Here is a 17,292-nt window from a genome sequence, read left to right on the forward strand (position 1 = left end):
GAACCCCAATCAAGCTCCGGCTCACCAACTGTGAGATCATGACCGGAGCCAAAGCTAAGAATCAGATGCCTAAACAACTGTTCCACACAGGCACCTCAATGTTATCACTTTCTTTAAAAAAAAAAGAAAAAGAAAGTTCTTACCTATGTATTTCCTGTGAATTTTGTCACAAGACATTTTATTTCTAGGAAAACTGTCTAAGATCATATTAGGTCTTTGTATAATTGTGATTCAACTATAGCAAGATACCAAAATATTTCAAGAACTCATGAGATTTTCATTTTACTTTATGTGATCTTCACTCAACATACTGTGAAACGGGAGGAAAAGTTTCCAAATTCAGAAGTTAGTCTTAACATTATTGACTCTAATCATCTTATGTGCAGTAGATACCGAGCTCAATTTGTTACATTACCACTAATCATGATCCTTTCTATGTATTCTGTGTATTACACTGTTTTTATTTTTATGTTATAACCAAGCAAGAATTTTAAAGCATCTATGGGTCTTTCCTCTCTTTAATTCTCTAAATCTCTATCTCTCTCTCTCTCTTTTTTTTTTTTTTTTTTTTTTTTTTTTTTTGTTAGTTGTGTTCATTCACTAATTTCTTAATTTGGGTGGTCTTTCCATTTACCCTGTTTTTCCATTCCAGTTGCCATGGTCTTTGCCCCATTTCATTGTGTATTATTGCATTCGTTTTATTCATTCATCCTCTTTTGCCTAGATGCCAGTCTGTCTATATGCCGGTCCATCTTGCCTTTTGCTGCCAGAATTAATTTTGCTAAGATTCCTTCCACAAGATTTTAGTGAAAAATAACAAATGGCTTCCAAAACTTTGCAAAATCAATCCAATCAGAGCTGCATACATCTTTTGTCAAGCTAACCCTTCATTTGTTTTATATGCACATGCAGTTCTTTGATTATCCAAATTCTGTCATTCTTCAGCTCTGTTTGCGCCCATATTTTTTTTTCTCTCAATAGCCCAGCTGACCGGCACTGATTACTTCTCCTTTTGTGAAACAATTTATTTAACATATTCATTGTGTATATGAAACTAATTTTGGCATGAGTTCATTGGCTTTGATGAACCTGGACTTAAAATTGATATCACCCATGATGTTGTCTTATGCTTTTCTTAGCCAATTGTTACAGCTATGTATATTGCGGACTTGAATGTCTTCTTCCTCAAATATTCTGAACATATTTCATTTAAGTGCCACTTTTCTGCCTCATTTTGAAGTAAGTTATAATTTTGTCTATGTTTCTTTTCGCTCACTTGTCTCTTCAATGTACAGATTTGTTACGTGGGTGGCTCACAGAATTAAGCGGGAATAAGATGCTACTTTGCCTAAATGACAGGAAAACTGTTAGTGTTTCTATTCACTGATCTTCATGTCGATGCAGGTCGTTGCTTACTTTGGTATTTATTGTGTAGAAATGAATAAATAGCGGGGCACCTGGGTGGCTCACTCAATTAAGCATCCAACTCTTGATTTCAGCTCAGGTCGTGATCTCATGGTCTAGTGAATTTGAGCAGGGCTCTGTGTTGACCCTGCAGAACCTGCTTGGGTTTCTCTCTCTCTCTCTCTCTCTCTCTCTCTCTCTTTCTCTCTCTCTCTCCCCCTGTCTTTCTCTCTCTCCCCCTGTCTTTCTCTCTCTCCCCCCCTTCTCCTGCTCACACTCTCTGTTTCTCTCAAAATCAATAAACTTGGAAAAAAAGAAATGAACAAATGAATAAATAAATAAATAGCTATAAATGTATTATAATGCATTTTAAAATAGAAATCAGTTGCATTAATTAGACCAAAGTAATTTCTGACAACTACATGAATCATTGCTCTGATGTAGTCAACTATTAATAAAATTTTCTTTATTTTTGCTCAAAGTGATCTTTATTGTCTTAATTGAAAGTAATTCCATGAGTAAAACTTGCTTACATTATACTCTGAGAGTGCCATGTTTAATATTCAGTCCAAAGTACATTGTATCTTTCAGATTATTTGAGTTCAATTTCACTTGACAGTTATGGTCTCTTTTCAGTTTTAATTGCTTTCGCATTTATTTTATTTTATTTTTTACCCAAATGTAGTGTTAACTTCTTTAGCATGAGGTATGTGATTTAAATATCAGAGTTAGCCTTGCCCATATGGGACATTTGAAATGTCACACACAATAACTAATGTATGATTACTAGTAAATCTTGATTAGAAGTTCAATCCAATCCAAAATATCACTTACTACTAAAAAACATCAGGCATCATTGCAATTAAAACTGAATAAGACAGCATCTTTCTGCAAGAGTCTCATGGGTTTTATTAGGAAAAAAAAAAAAAAAAAAACAACAACAATTTCAAACAATGTAGAACTGGGGCACCTGGGTGGCCCAATCAGTTAAGTGTCCGAGTTCGGCTGAGATCTTGATCTCACGATTTGTAGATTTGAGCCCCGTCTCGGGCTCTGTGCTGTTAGCTAGAAGCCTGGAGCCTGCTTCAGATTCTGTGTCTCCTCTCTCTGCTCCTCCCCTACTCGTGCTCTGTCTCTGTCTCTCAAAAATGAATAAAGGTTAAAAAAATTTAAAAAAATAAAACAATGTAAAATTAATCATCTACAAAAGGTAAAATAGAAATTTAGCACAGAAGATATGTGAATAATTCTGCCTATAACGATTAAAAAAGCCTTTGCAGAGAAAATGGTGCTAAAGAAGATTTGGGATCTTTTTGTGAACTCCAGGAAGATTTAGGTGTAAGTAAAGTTAATATCAACTAGTAGCCACTTAATATTGCTGGAATACAAAGTGTGAAGAAGGAAGTAGCAGGAATTGAGGCAAGAGAAGACAAGGGCAATAAACCAGAGTTCTTCACATGCCTAGCTATGACACAGGCTTCATTCTCAATGAGAGCTGTTGGAATGATTGGTGGAAGAATGTGTTTATACCATGTTTCAAAAAGGTAATGTGAAGGTAATATAAAAGACATGGAGTCATGGAAACAGGAAGCAGAAATAATGTAAAGATGCGTAATCACGAACCATTTTGAATATGAGCATGCATTTCAAAATAAAACTCTGTTATACTAATTAGACCAAAGTACTTTCTGAAGTTTTCATGAATCACTGCCTGAGGTAGGTGACCACTGGTAAAATAGTTCTAAAAATGAGAATATGGTGGTTATTAAGACACAACTTGTGGTAAGAACATTTATTTTTTTTTATGTTTATTTATTTTTGAGAGAGAGAGACAGAGCACAAGAGGGGGAGGGGCAGAGAGAAAGGGAAACACAGAATCTGAAACAGGCTCCGGGCTCTGAGCTGTCAGCACAGAGCCCGATGCAGGGCTTGAACTCACAAGCTGTGAGATCATGACCTGAGCGGAAGTCAGACACTTAACTGACTGAGCCACCCAGGCACCCCTGTGGTGAAAACATTTAGATTTGTAATCTGATTGCCCTCAGAGCATGCCCAAACACCTTTAATTTTGTGACTGTGCCTTCCCTACTTTGTTTCTATCCTCTTCTTGATCCAGAGCTCTATTTCATCTTATGTTTGTCCCTCATTGCCAAAGCTTGGAAAACTGTTCAACTCTGCATTCTCAGATTCTTCCGAGTTCTGATAATTTCTCATAACTACAAATCCATCATATTTTTATGCCAAAATTTCTGAACCTCACCAAGGTAAAGTTAAAGAAAAATAGAGGGAGTGGAAGTGTCAGAGCCCTTTGGCTAGCTCTCTTTTCTTAATGGAACCTGTTTGCTTGTCTTTTGTGACTTAACAAAGAGAGGGATTGAAGGGCTACTATTTTACTCTTCATACCAGGGAAGGTCTAGCATCGTCCGTAGAGATGTTCAATTCATTACTGGTCATTCACCCAGGGATGATTTTCTGACACCTATTGCGGGGAACTGTCATCTGCTTTGGACAGAGATTATTTTCTGCTCATCATAGTCTTGTCTACACTGCAGCCATCATTCAGTCAAATTCCTACCTAGAAAACAGTGTTCCAGACTCCATAGGCTTAACCTTGAAGGTCTCTGCATTAAGATCTGTAGGAGTCAGTGCAGTAGAAGAAATGATACAAGATTGAAAGGGTCACTAGGAATTGATCATTAGGTGTTACTTATTTTTCCTTATTCCCCTTCACTATTCCATGCATATTAAGAGTGCCTTATTAAGTAATGTGAGCAAGCAGTTACCAGTTTAGAGTGGATAATTATCATTCCCCTGCCCTGTGCCAGGCCTATTTCTGTAATTGGGTAAAAACATTTTATGATGCAACAACTTTTCTGCCTGGTCGCCGTTTCAGGCTCTATCTGCCAAACTCAAATACTCACAAAAGTCTTCCAGTTATAAAGTCCATTTCCTGCAGTTTGCTAACTTCTGTCTTCAGAGCAACATCTTTTCCTCGGGTAGCAATTCCTGCAATCTTGCATAGGTGTGTAACTGCATTTTCTGATACCTGCCGTTATGCCAAACTGTCAGAAATAGTCAACTGACGTAGGAACTGTCCTATTTAGCTACTTTCTATGTGATATTTTCCTTCTCAATCCCACTACCACATGCACAACTCATACAGACTCATTTGGTATTTCATTTATCTGTCACTGCCTCCTGATACACACACACACACACACACGCACGCACACACACGCACACACACACACACACACACACCATACCACCACCATCTCTAAAATGTAAATTCCATGAAGGCAAAAATTGTGTCTCAGTTAGTCACCACCATATTCTCAAATGCCTAGAATAAGAGCTGGCATACAATAGGTTTTCAAAGCATATGTTTTGAGTGTTGGTAGACAACTATTACTCATGGATCTCTTACAATTCTGCACATCTTGTAAATGAGGTACTGAGGGGTTTTGTTCTGGACTATAGTTTAAATGAAGTTTATAGAGCAAACAGCTTTGAAAGATAGAGATGGTGTTTCTCTCTGAAACAAAGTACAGGTTTATTCAGAGACTTGCAAGAGATAGGTCTCTCTTTGGAGCATAAAACAGGCATGCTTCCTCTCCATTATAAAATATTCAGGTTGTCTAAGCACTGGGTTACTCTCCTCTTAAGCAAACCACTGTGAGTGCAGGTATTATCTGGATGTTCACACATCACCATATGGGAATTTGGGCTTGTAAAACTCTCTCTCTCTTTCTCTCTCTCTCTCTCTCTCTCTCTCACACACACACACACACACTCACACACACACACACACACACACACACATACACAAAACACTAATATCCTTGCTAACATTATTACTGTGAGTAATAAAGTCTTTGTCTCTCACCCAGGACCATTGTTTATTTTACCATTATCCATAAAACTGTAGCAAGCTAAACTTGTAGCTTACAATAAAGGTGAAACCTCAGACTCTTCATAGTCCTTGACAGTTTTGATGATGAGGATGAAAACTGACATAGGCATAGCTTTTTGGAAAGGAAGGTTAAGGGCCTCACAAGCAGGTTAATGGGATTTGAGGCAAGTCTATGGGATTCAGCAGCAAAACATATTGACCAAATAATATCACCTATAGGACAAAAAAAAAATGGCTCTTCGGTGTTTTGGCTGCTAAACAGGAGGAAATGGGCAGGTGGCTTCAGGGTAATAATAAGGAAACAGATACAAATTCAGCTGCCCAAATGGTGCTCTGGTAAGGAGATTTCCTCACTAATCTGGTAATCAGCCTCAGGCCCATCCATTTGAAACAACTAATATTAAAATTAATCCAGGGTTGGCAGACGGTTCTGATATTTTCAGGCAACAGTTTCAGAAACTTGTATCTCCACTGAATGTAAAAAGAAGGAAATCCACGACCACAGTAGGCATTAACAAGAAAATCAATAGACTTCGCCCGTTTCTCATGGTGGATGAGGATGGGGTGGAAGATGTAAGGCTTGTCAAGGAAAAATGGCAACAACACATCATCTCCTGCCTCAGCTGCTCTTGTAGCCTATCATACCAACCTCAGATTCATTTGGCCACAAGAATAAAGCATCTCTAGTTTTTCCTTTGGTTTTTGGTGGAGACTACTAGAAAACAGTTTTGACCCCCCGATTTTCCTGAGACAGAAGTATTCTTGTGAGAAACTATAGATAAGTAATTGGCCAGTATGGGATTTGAGGAAGGTGAGCCACTGGAGAATAAATCACTGATTAAATGGAATGTATACAAAATTCTTGCAGCAATCCCCTTTCTACTATTCTGGAAAAGTCTTTAATGTAACTCTTATATTAAAACAAGGTGTGGGGTGCCTGGGTGGCTCAGTCGGTTAAGTGTCTGACTTCAGTTCAGGTCATGATCTCATGGTTCATGGGTTCGAGCCCCATGTCGGGGTCTGTGCTGACAGCTCAGAGCCTGGAGCCTGCTTTGGATTCTGTCTCTCTCTCTGTCCCTCCTCCACTGACGCTCTCTGTCTCTCTCTCAAAATAAATAAATTTTAAAAACAATAATAAAATAAAACAAGGTGAAAACTTAAAGAGATATTATAATAACAATTGAGCAACAAATGCTTCAGATTTATTCCTTAAAAAAAGCTACCACACTGTGAGGCAAGCCCAACTAAACCCAGCACATAAGCCCAGGAGCCCCAACTGCAAGTATTTTGCTGTGGCTATTTTATTTGTTTAGTTTTTTTAAACGTTTATTTATTTTTGAGACAGAGAGAGACAGAGCATGAACGGGGGAGGGTCAGAGAGAGAGGAAGACACAGAATCCGAAGCAGGTTCCAGACTCCGAGCCATCAGCCCAGAGCCTGACGCGGGGCTCCAACTCACAGACCACGAGATCGTGACCTGAGCTGAAGTCGGACGCTTAACCGACTGAGCCACCCAGGCGCCCCTGGCTGTGGCTATTTAATAAGAGCCCCCCATGACTGAAAGAGATGGTGTTAGTCATTGGGAACACACCACCTGATAAAGATCTTTGAGCAGGCTAAAAATATTGGAAATTCATTTAGTTGAAGCCCAAGCTACTAACAGACCACTTGAACCCAATGAGAAATGTGAAGTTTTATATTTTTTAAAGATTATTTATTTATTTTGAGAGAGAGAGAGAGAGAGATTGCGTGAACCCAGGGGAAGGGAAGAGAGAGAGGGAGAGAGAGTATCCCAAGCAGGCTCCATGCTCAGAGGGAAGTCTGATGTGGGCACATTCTCACAACCATGAGATCATAACCTGAGCTGAAATCAAGAGTCAGACACTTAACTGACTGAGCCACCCAGGGACCCGCCCCCCAAAGTCTTATTTTATGGCAAGGTGCAGCTTTCTCTATATGCCAAGCCAGATCTTTTTCTCTACCTTGAGCCCCACCTCAATCACTTTAATGAACAAGATAATTAGTGATTGGCCCAAGTCTCCACTGTGCACAAAGGGAATCCACTTGTCAAATGGAACCATTCAAGTATGTCGAAATATTTTAGGGTAAGGGAGAAAGTCAAATTTTGATTGCTCTGTTGGATATTGATGCCCAAGTCACAATATTACCTACTTTTTGCAAGAAGGAAGTGTCCCAATCCAACTGATAGGTGTGGACATTATTCATGGTAGGGAAGAAAAGCTGAATGGATCTTGTGGGTCATCTAGGACAATTCAGTATCTGTTATTGCTGATTTTACAACAGGATTTATATTAGGAATGTAGGTGTTAGGTGGACATTCCTACAAATTTGGAAGACAATCCTCTTTGGGAGCTCTGCACTTCATACGTAAATAGCTGTTCCTTAATGAAACATCTGGGTCCCTCATACAAAAATCCATATTAAGGGCCATTCACTCATGAGATTGACAGCAAACAAACTGATGATTAAACTTCCAAAACTCAGATCGCCACCAATGCTGCTTGAGTCCATCATTATATGTTACATTTCATGACTTGTTTCTGAGGTGAGAAAGGTTACACTGCTTTGAGTTCTGCCCACTCCTGGACACCTCTATTGGGGTTACCCCTTCTTGGAGCAGTACGCATACCTTTGACACATTATCAGGTTGTAGGGTTACTGTTCAAGTTCAGTCTGCACCACTGTGCCTGCACCATTGTGGCCTCTGAAGCTAAATTTCCATAATTTTGTTTTTTAAACCAGGAATATTAACAGTTTGATAATGGAATACCTGTTATCACAAATGCCGCTAAGCAATGTGTTGATAATCATGCTATTCAATGGATTTTCCATGTTGTGTAATATCCACCGATATCTGCTATTATGGACAATTAGAATGTCCTTCTCAAAAATCAGCTCAAAATGATTCTGACTCTACTTTCTTCAACTCCTCCTGGTCTACCTACACCTTTAGGCAGAGATTTCAGTCGCCAATTATGACTGCCCAAAGCAAGTGATCATCTCATTTGGCCACTTCCTGAGTAATGAGCAGGGTCAAGGAGGCAGGTTATATAGACTCATTATGAATAGTTGGCATTCCACTCTGCCCATTCCTGACCATGCTGCTGTTTCTTTCCCCTAATGTCCTCACCAGGCCCGAATGGTTAATACACTTTCCAAGTAGTAGCCTGGCCAAAAGGGGTTCAAGGTATTCAAAGTCTCTTCTAATTCAGTGACCCGGATATTCTTCTTAGACTGGCATGTTTTTAGATCATAAAAATAATGACCATTTGTCAGTGGTACACTACTCTCCAAGTCCCTTCATTGTGCTCCATGCCAACCAAAATAGGGAGCACTGTCTCTCTGGTACCTGGCCTTTATGGATGAAAGGTCTGGGTGCAAATAGAAAATAATTGGGATGTGCGTTAAGGTACAGCTCCTGAAATGGGACATGGCAATTTGTGGCAAAATACAGGAGAGTACCAACCTAGGTACCCAGGGAATATCTCAGACTCCAAGAGGTGTGGTGAAGAGAGGAACATCAGTGATCTCTGCCTTTCATATTCATCCCAGACACTTGCTCACGAAGAAAAACACCCTCGTGTGCTGCTCCCAAATTGTTGAGAGCACTTTAAATTTAACCAACAGCTTTGTCTTCCGTCCCTGTCGCATGGCTTTGACCCAGGAGGCAAATGCCATTACCCTTAATCTCATTGTAAAGACTATTGAAAGCAGCAAGAGATGGCCTTGGCTCCTGCACTATCCCATGCAAAACAATTGTCAACATCTCAGATGTTTTCCCTTTTTCCTCTTCCGTGGCTATTATTCAATCATTCCATGCGGTAGACGAATGCCACCCAGATGTTGGCACAGACCAAAAGAATAGGTTGGACTGGCTGCTGCCAGGAAGTTCCTGAAACACAAACAAAACAAAACAAAAAATAAAACAAACAAACAAACAAAAACTTGTTTGAACTAAACTAGCAATGCTAAGATTCACCAGGCAGAGAGGAGGACACATCAGAAGCCCTATCTACCTGTGACCTTGACTGATGCGGGTCCTACACAAGGGGACAGAATTATAATGGCACTTTCTTTCTAGGGGTATTATGTAAACCTGTAGGAATGGACTTCTGCTTAGAAGCTTGGCTTTCACTGGCCTTTTCCTGAAAACACGTTAATTTGCACCTTAGAAATGGCCTTAAGAGACTTTCAAGTGTTTAAGGAAATATTGCCAGTATATCATGTAGCTGTCAAACAGTTGTGGCAAGTTCTCCAAAATGAGGAAATTCATGGATAATCTTCCCAGAGAGGTAAATGATTTCTAATTTATGTGCAACCTATGGAAAATTATTCTTCTAATGTGAGTCATCCAATTAGAATTGGTGATATGATATTTGTTCCTGACTATCTGAAGTGATTAATATAGTATTTTGGCCTGGATGACACTCAGATCAGCTGCAACTCACCATCCAAGTTTGTTATTGATAACAGAATTATACAGACTTTGTCCTTGCAAGCCACAGCAGTTTCTGTGCAATCACATTTATATTCTACCATACCAGGGTTTAGTATCTCAGGCCAGATATAAAGGTCAATAAAGAAAAATAAGAAGAAAGTCATTTTCCATCCAAGGGAAGGCCTGATGGTTTGTAGGAGTTATTCAGTTGGTTGGATCTAGAACTCTGGTATAAATGGCTGAAAGGAATATTACAAGTTTGCCTCATCCTGTTGTTTGGAGTCTTGTTGGTAGTAGTCTTAATATCAACAATAAATATGGAACAAATTGAGTGAATTTGCTTCCAGCCTCTGTTGGTTGGATTGGCCAAAAAAGTAGTATACTCATGGGAAATTTTGTCAGATGACAAGATGATATAGAACTAAGAAGTGGATATTGATAAGGAATGACTTTCCAAGGTTATTTTGTGTTTTGGCATGAATTGCGAGCACAGACACTGACCACCATTTTTCCAGACTTTCTAGGCTGCTTATATAGTGAACAGCCTTGGAAGGTAGAGATAGTGTCTCTATCCAAAGCAAAAACAAGCCTTCTAACTACCTTTTATAAAAGATGTCAGTTCCCTGAGCTCAAGTTCTCCTCCATTAATGAAACCTGCTCGATATTTAGGGATCACCTGACTCTTTTCACGTAACCCTTTGGGAACTGTGCTTGGAGAACGGCCAGAAGAAAATGTTTACACTCCAGTTGCTGTTACTGCAGTGAGTGATAAAGTCCTTTATATCTGACTCAGGAATTTTATATCTTCTGCCACCATCCATGAAACTGGGATGTTAACTTGGCAGGAGAGTACTTTGCAAGTCAGGTAAAATCAAAGCTTTCTCAGTTGTTGACACTGAACAAATACATGACTGAGTTGTGGATAACCTCTGCCATATATAGAGCAGACTTCTCATGACTTTTAAGGAAGGTAACACTTACTCACTGGCATTTTTTTTCCCTTTCTTCTCTCTTACCAGTATGTCTCTGTATTCTCATCCTTCACTCAGAACCACTTCTCCATCTCCGCTGGCAAAATGTGATGCACTTAAATGTAATCAGTAAGTCTGGTAGCTGCCTGGTATGAGGCTTTTAGTCCCTTTCTTTTGTAATTCTCTATTTTGAAAGTTTCAGTGGGTTTCCTTAGTCCTCTTTGTTCCTAATGCCCTTAGCAAAATTAGCATTAGGCTCACAACAAAATTGAAAAAAAACTCTTGGGTTGAGAGTACATTTTTGGCATTTTCTACTCCATCAAAAACTTACATAAGAGTATTTTTTTAGTCTTTCTACCACAACCTTAGCGAAAGCCTGTAATGTCTCCATAGTCTTGTTTTTCAGCCTCTGGAATATTTCATTTTGGTCTCTGAAGTCAAACAACCTGCTACTTATGCCCTACAAAAGTCCTGGACTTTTTACAACATGAATATATTGAGGAGCATCTGATTGTTTCTATTATTTCCTTTCTAAGATTGAAAGCTCATGATTCCTTGGTGGGTGGGGTACAATTCAGAATTGACTGGAATTCTTCCATTAACTTTACCATGGTCTACTTGCCACTTCTTTATTTCTCCAGGAATGAGACATTGATATATCTTTAATGTCTGGAATCTTAGCATTAGTCATCATGGACTTCATTTCCTAATACTTCATGGAGAAAATTCTCTGTATAATGTAATAATACAAATAAATGTAAATAAAAGAAGACATAGTCTTGGCTGACTTTGTAGTTGGAAATTCCCTGTTTTAAATCAATAGTCCTTCAGCTGTCCTAGTGCTAAGACACATGTCAACTTTGGTTTCCTATATCCCAAAGGGAGTCATAACTTCTAAGGGTATATCTATAACTAATCTGTTGCAAAATTCTTCTAACAGTTTATAACAAATGCAACTTGATTTGGGGTAGTCAGTTACTACACCAGAGTTCAATAACCCTGAGGGAAGGACATCACAAATCCAAACCTACCATTATGTCCTACGAAGGCTACAACTATGAGCAATTACGGTCCATTGATCAGGAAGAATTCAGTTTTTGTCTATAACCAATCATAATCACCTTCAGATACACAGAGCCAGTCTCAAAGGGCAAACCAGAGTTCTTTTTTCATTAGTATCTCTTTCTTGTTTCCTATCTAGTTCTCTACTTCCTCAGGAGCCCTGTTTTTTCCTGTATCATTTCTTGTGGTCAAGGCCAACTAAACCCATTGACCCTGGATCCTGATATTCTTCCAAGAGGAGTACATACAAAACACATTTTTTTCCATGTTAACTTTGATTACCTCTTTATGTCATAATATATTTGTTTAAGTTTTTAGTTAAATTTCAGTTAGTTAACATACAGTGTAATATTAGTTTCAGGTGTATAATACAGTAATTCAGCATTCCATACATCACCCAGTGCTTATCACAAGTGCACTCCTTAACCTTCATCACCTATTTCACCCATCCTCCACCTACCACCCTTCTGGTAACCATCAGTTTGTTCCCTTTAGTTAAGAGTTTGTTTCTTGGTTTGCTTCTCTCTCTGTCTCTCTCTCTCTTTCTCTCTTTTCTTTTTGCTCATTTGTTTTGTTTCTTAAATTCCACATATGAGTGAAATCATATGATTTTTTGAAATCTCTGACTTATTTTGCTTAGTATTTAATACTCTCTAGTTATTGTCATTGCAAATAGCCAAATTATGGAAATAGCCCAAATGTCCATTGATTGATGAATGTATAAAGAAGATGTGGTGTGTGTGTGTGTGTGTGTATGTATATATATATATATATATATATATATATATATACATATATATATATATATACAGAATACAGAATATTAGTCATGAAAAAGAATGAATCTTGCCATTCGTCATAATATTAAAAAAAAAATTTTTAACGTTTATTCATTTTTGAAAGACAGAGAGACAGAGTGCGAGCAGGGGAAGGGCAGAGAGAGAAGTAGACACAGAATCCAAAGAAGGCTCTAGGCCCTGAGCTGTCAGCACAGAGCCTGATGTGGGGCTCGAACTCATGAGCTGTGAGATCATGACCTGAGCCAAAGTCCGATGCTTAACCGACTGAGCCACCCAGGCACCCTGATGTCATAATATTTTTTAAGGTAATGCAATGCTAATGTTTCATTCTTAAAAGTCTGCTCCACCAAGTATGAGGATGGAAAGAACAAAGGCTTAAAGAAACAAATATCCTAGAAAGCCACACAATCATTTGGATAATTACGAATAATGAACTGAGTTAAGACAGTGGCACTGGGAGTTAAAATAGTTTCAAGTTGTTATATATACAAGAGATAAAACTGGTATGTAATCTGAATTATAATTTTTTTTTTGCTAAAACTACTCTAATAAAATTTTAGTATCTAACTACTAAAAGCAACTATGTATTGTTGCACATCATCTGTGTCTCCAAAACTGTGTATTTGTATATGAAGAATTGAGTACAGAGTAAGCGCTCAAACAACAGCCATTATTTTTTAAAATATATTTCATTATTCTCAGTTTTATATATTTTTCCTATTCATTTTTGACATCATTCTTAAAAGGGAGATATATTTCTTATTGTTTTACATTTGTATATCAGACTCAGAAACTTTATATAAGTTATCTAGTACAGTGGCCCCTGCTTATTTGTGGTTCCACTTTCCTGAGTTTCGGTTACCTGCCATCAACCACAGTCTAGAAGCTGATGATCTTTCTTCTGACTTCTCTTCAGAAGGTCAATAGTAGCCTCACATTACATTGCAATGCCTATGCCGTTTACTTTTCTTCATCTCATCCTGTAGGCATTTTATTAGTTCATATCATCACAAGAAGAGAGGTGAGTCTAGTATAAGATATTTTGAGAGAGAGGCCACATTCATTTAACTTGTATTACAATATTTTGTTGCAGTCGTTCTTTTCATTAGCTATTGTTAATCTCTTACTGTGCCTAATTTAAAATTTAAACTTTATCGTGGTTATATACATATAGGAAAAACATAGTATATATATAGAATCCGGTACTATCCTCAGTTTCAGGCATTTATTGGAGGGGGTCTTGAAATTATCACCCACAGATTAGGAAAGACTACTCTAATTGAAAGAGAAGAAAGTGAGGATTTTAATCTATGTATCTCTAATTGCCAAATTCATGCTCTTTCGATTATATAGCACTAACTTTAAATATGTGTTTGATGTCTCAGTAAACATGCCTATTTTTTATTGAGATTTAATTGACATATAATATTGTATAAATTTTAGGTGTACAGCAACATGTTGATTTGATGACACATTTATATATTGCACTATGATTAACATGGTAGTGTTAGCTAACACCTCTATCATGTCATATAATCATCATTTCTTTCTTGCAGTGAAAACAATTAAGATCTAGTCTCCTAGCAACCTTGAGCTTTATAATATAGTATTGCTGACTATAATCTCTATGAGGTCCATCTCTATTTAATAATAATTAATTTACTCCCGTAGGCATCTTGAAACCAAAAGCCAATGTGACCATAGCTTCAAGAAATTTTCAATTTCCATCATCACTTGAATTTGTTTTCCCACTCGTTGACTCAATCCAGTAGCCATTTACAATATTCTGTCTTCATTCTCTGTGCCTTTACTCCTGGTATTTTTTCTAATTTACCTTTCTTTTATACCTTGCTACCACATCTCTTCCTCCCATCAGTTAACTAATTAAACAATTTGCAAGACCTTATTATGTGGGTTCCTAACAGACCATGTGTCAAGGAGACACTGAAAAAAATGCATCAACAGACCATGGGTGAGATTTCAGGGGATTCTGGGAAGATGTACCACTTCGATGGACAAGGACTTTGGGCTAATAAAAGCCCAGGGATGTCCTTGGCCCTCTGGACTTTTCACACCGACACAGCTAAAATCCTTTCCAGCTGTTTTGTGCCCAGAAGAGATACAGGCTAATTTTAGATTAACCACAAAAAGTCCTCCACTCAGGAAATTTTCAGAGGAGATGATCCAAAAGGAAACAGATGAGAGAGAAAAAAAATGATATTGAAAAAATGGCTATGTTCCAGAAATAAAATAAAACAGACCTGGAATCATTTTAGGTCAATCTGAGGAAAAAGGTTATTTCTCTAGTGAGGTAAGGCTAATCCTTTTTATGATTTTTTTCTGGGATTGATTTTTCCATTTGTGAAGGAGAAATTTTGACATATGTATGACTGCAAAATTACCTGATATAACAATGAAAGCCCACAATTATTGAGTGTTTACTATGAGCCATATTCTAAGAGTGAATTACCTCATTTAATTTTTATAAGACAGTATGTGGTAGATAGCATTTTTAGTTCCATTTACAGATGAAGATGGCAAGCCACACTGACTTTCAATAACTTGCCTAAGGTCATATGGATGCAACTCTAGAAAGCCTGACTCTAGGGACAGTTCTTGGCTTCATTGGCAAAAATGTTGTAGAAGTAAACCTTTCACTTCAGACACTGTTGAATGGCCATTCTGAGGTTGTTCGTGGAAAGGTAGTGGGGTGAGGGTGTCCACTCTGCCTCCGGTTTCCTCTGCAGCTTTCCTTTACATCGTAGCCAGTACTAGTCAATAGGCTCTGATTCAAACACTCACTTGGTTTACCTATTTGCCTACAACCCTCTCTATAGCCCTTTAATACTTTTTAATAATCGGGCCCCCATTACTTGACTCGGGTTTTACTCCATACACTGGTGAGCCACTGAAGGATTTCCCTTGCCCTGAAGAGACCATCGCTTCCACTCTCCATGCACCTCACTCTCTCTAGCCCCAAACACTTTCCTCACCATTCCCTTAGTTTCAATCTTACCAACATGATCCTCATCCCCATTCCACATCTAAAATGCAAGTTAGGGGAGGATAGACATTCAGCCCCTCTTACAATGAAGGAGAACTGGATGGTTAGAAGAGTAAGATACACAATTTCTGTGGGCAGACATTCTAGGCTATGACAACCTTTTATTGATTTTTTTTTTAATGTCATGTGCATTCTAAATGTCCTCCACAACCCCCTATCTATTCTTTCACCAATATAATTTGTCTTGAAAAACATTTCAACCTGTTACTTTTTTGCTAGTAAACCACAATTTATTTTGTCTTCCTTTATTGATTATTAGCAGGTACTTTTTGTTTTATTGATGCTTCAATCCTTTTATGGTCATTATGCATTTTGAATGAATTATTCACTACACACACACACACACACACACACACACACACACACAATACATTTCTTGATCAGACACTTACATCATCCTGTATAGTGTAGTGCAATTTGTGGTGAAGATGTAAAACTCAGTAATTTCACTCCCAAAGGAAAATTCTTCAGCGATTCCTATATTTCTCTTTCTCTGACAATCTCAGCATTATCTCTACTTCCTCTGTCTGTGAACCATATTTTATGTTTTATCTAAGTGATATTTAAGTGATATTAACTGTTTTCTGCAATAACAATTCATGTGGTTCTTATGAAGCTCACAAGTGCTACTAAAAAAGTGCTGTTTTGAAAATCGCAGTCTAATTATTTTAATTGATATTTGCCCTTTGTTTAGCACTATAGAGTGACAAAATTGCTTTTTAATTTTTCTTCTAAGAAACGTCAAAAATCCTTCATGACTTATTTATAAGTAAGAGTAGATAGAACAAGCTAAAAATAGGGCTTATCATAAGACACATATTTGGAGGAACAAGGAAATTTAGCTTGGAAAACAGGAAATCCACACAGAATCTCATAATTGTTTTGAGAAACTGAGTTCCTACTTAATCTCTTTATGTTAAAGGGCAGGACTAGTAACAGTTATATAAGGAGCATTTTAGTACAATTTGGGAATTCCTTAAAAATTAGAGGACTTTAAAATGAAAATTAGGGTTTTCTTTGTAGTAACAACTGTAAGTATTCAAGCAGAAGTTAAAAAAATACACAACAGAAAAGAGATAAGGGGGGTTACTTCATGGGAGGCTGGAATAGAAGATGCTAAGATTTATTCCTACGTTATTATTTGTGGTGTATTTTATAATTTTGTGGAAGCATGAAATTAAAATTTAGAATCAGTGCTCAAAATGAGTAAAAGTTTAGCTAAACTATGTATAGGAATGTTTCACGTCTATTGGGTGTTTGGTTATAGTAGAAAGATATTTTTAAGAGAATATTAGGTATTCAGTCCATATTTTTGTTTACTATACATTTTTTCTATGCCTGTAGTATTTTCAGTAAAGATAAACTACAGATACATATTCATAGAAATGTTTTCTTTTAAAGATTGATTAAAGCAACATCATTAATAACTATTGCTAAAATTAAAATACGGCAGCAACATTTTATTTCCACTCTTTCTTCACTTTCACATGTACCAAGGAGCAATGCCAATATCTCTAATTCTCAGAACCTTCATTTAAATATCTTCAGATTACTTGAGTAAATATTCTGCTTGATTTTTGCAAGGGCAATTAGTATAATTCTTCTTGCAAGTATAAACT

This window comes from Panthera uncia, chromosome B1 (assembly GCF_023721935.1).
Source record: "Panthera uncia isolate 11264 chromosome B1, Puncia_PCG_1.0, whole genome shotgun sequence".
NCBI classification, from domain to species: domain Eukaryota; kingdom Metazoa; phylum Chordata; class Mammalia; order Carnivora; family Felidae; genus Panthera; species Panthera uncia.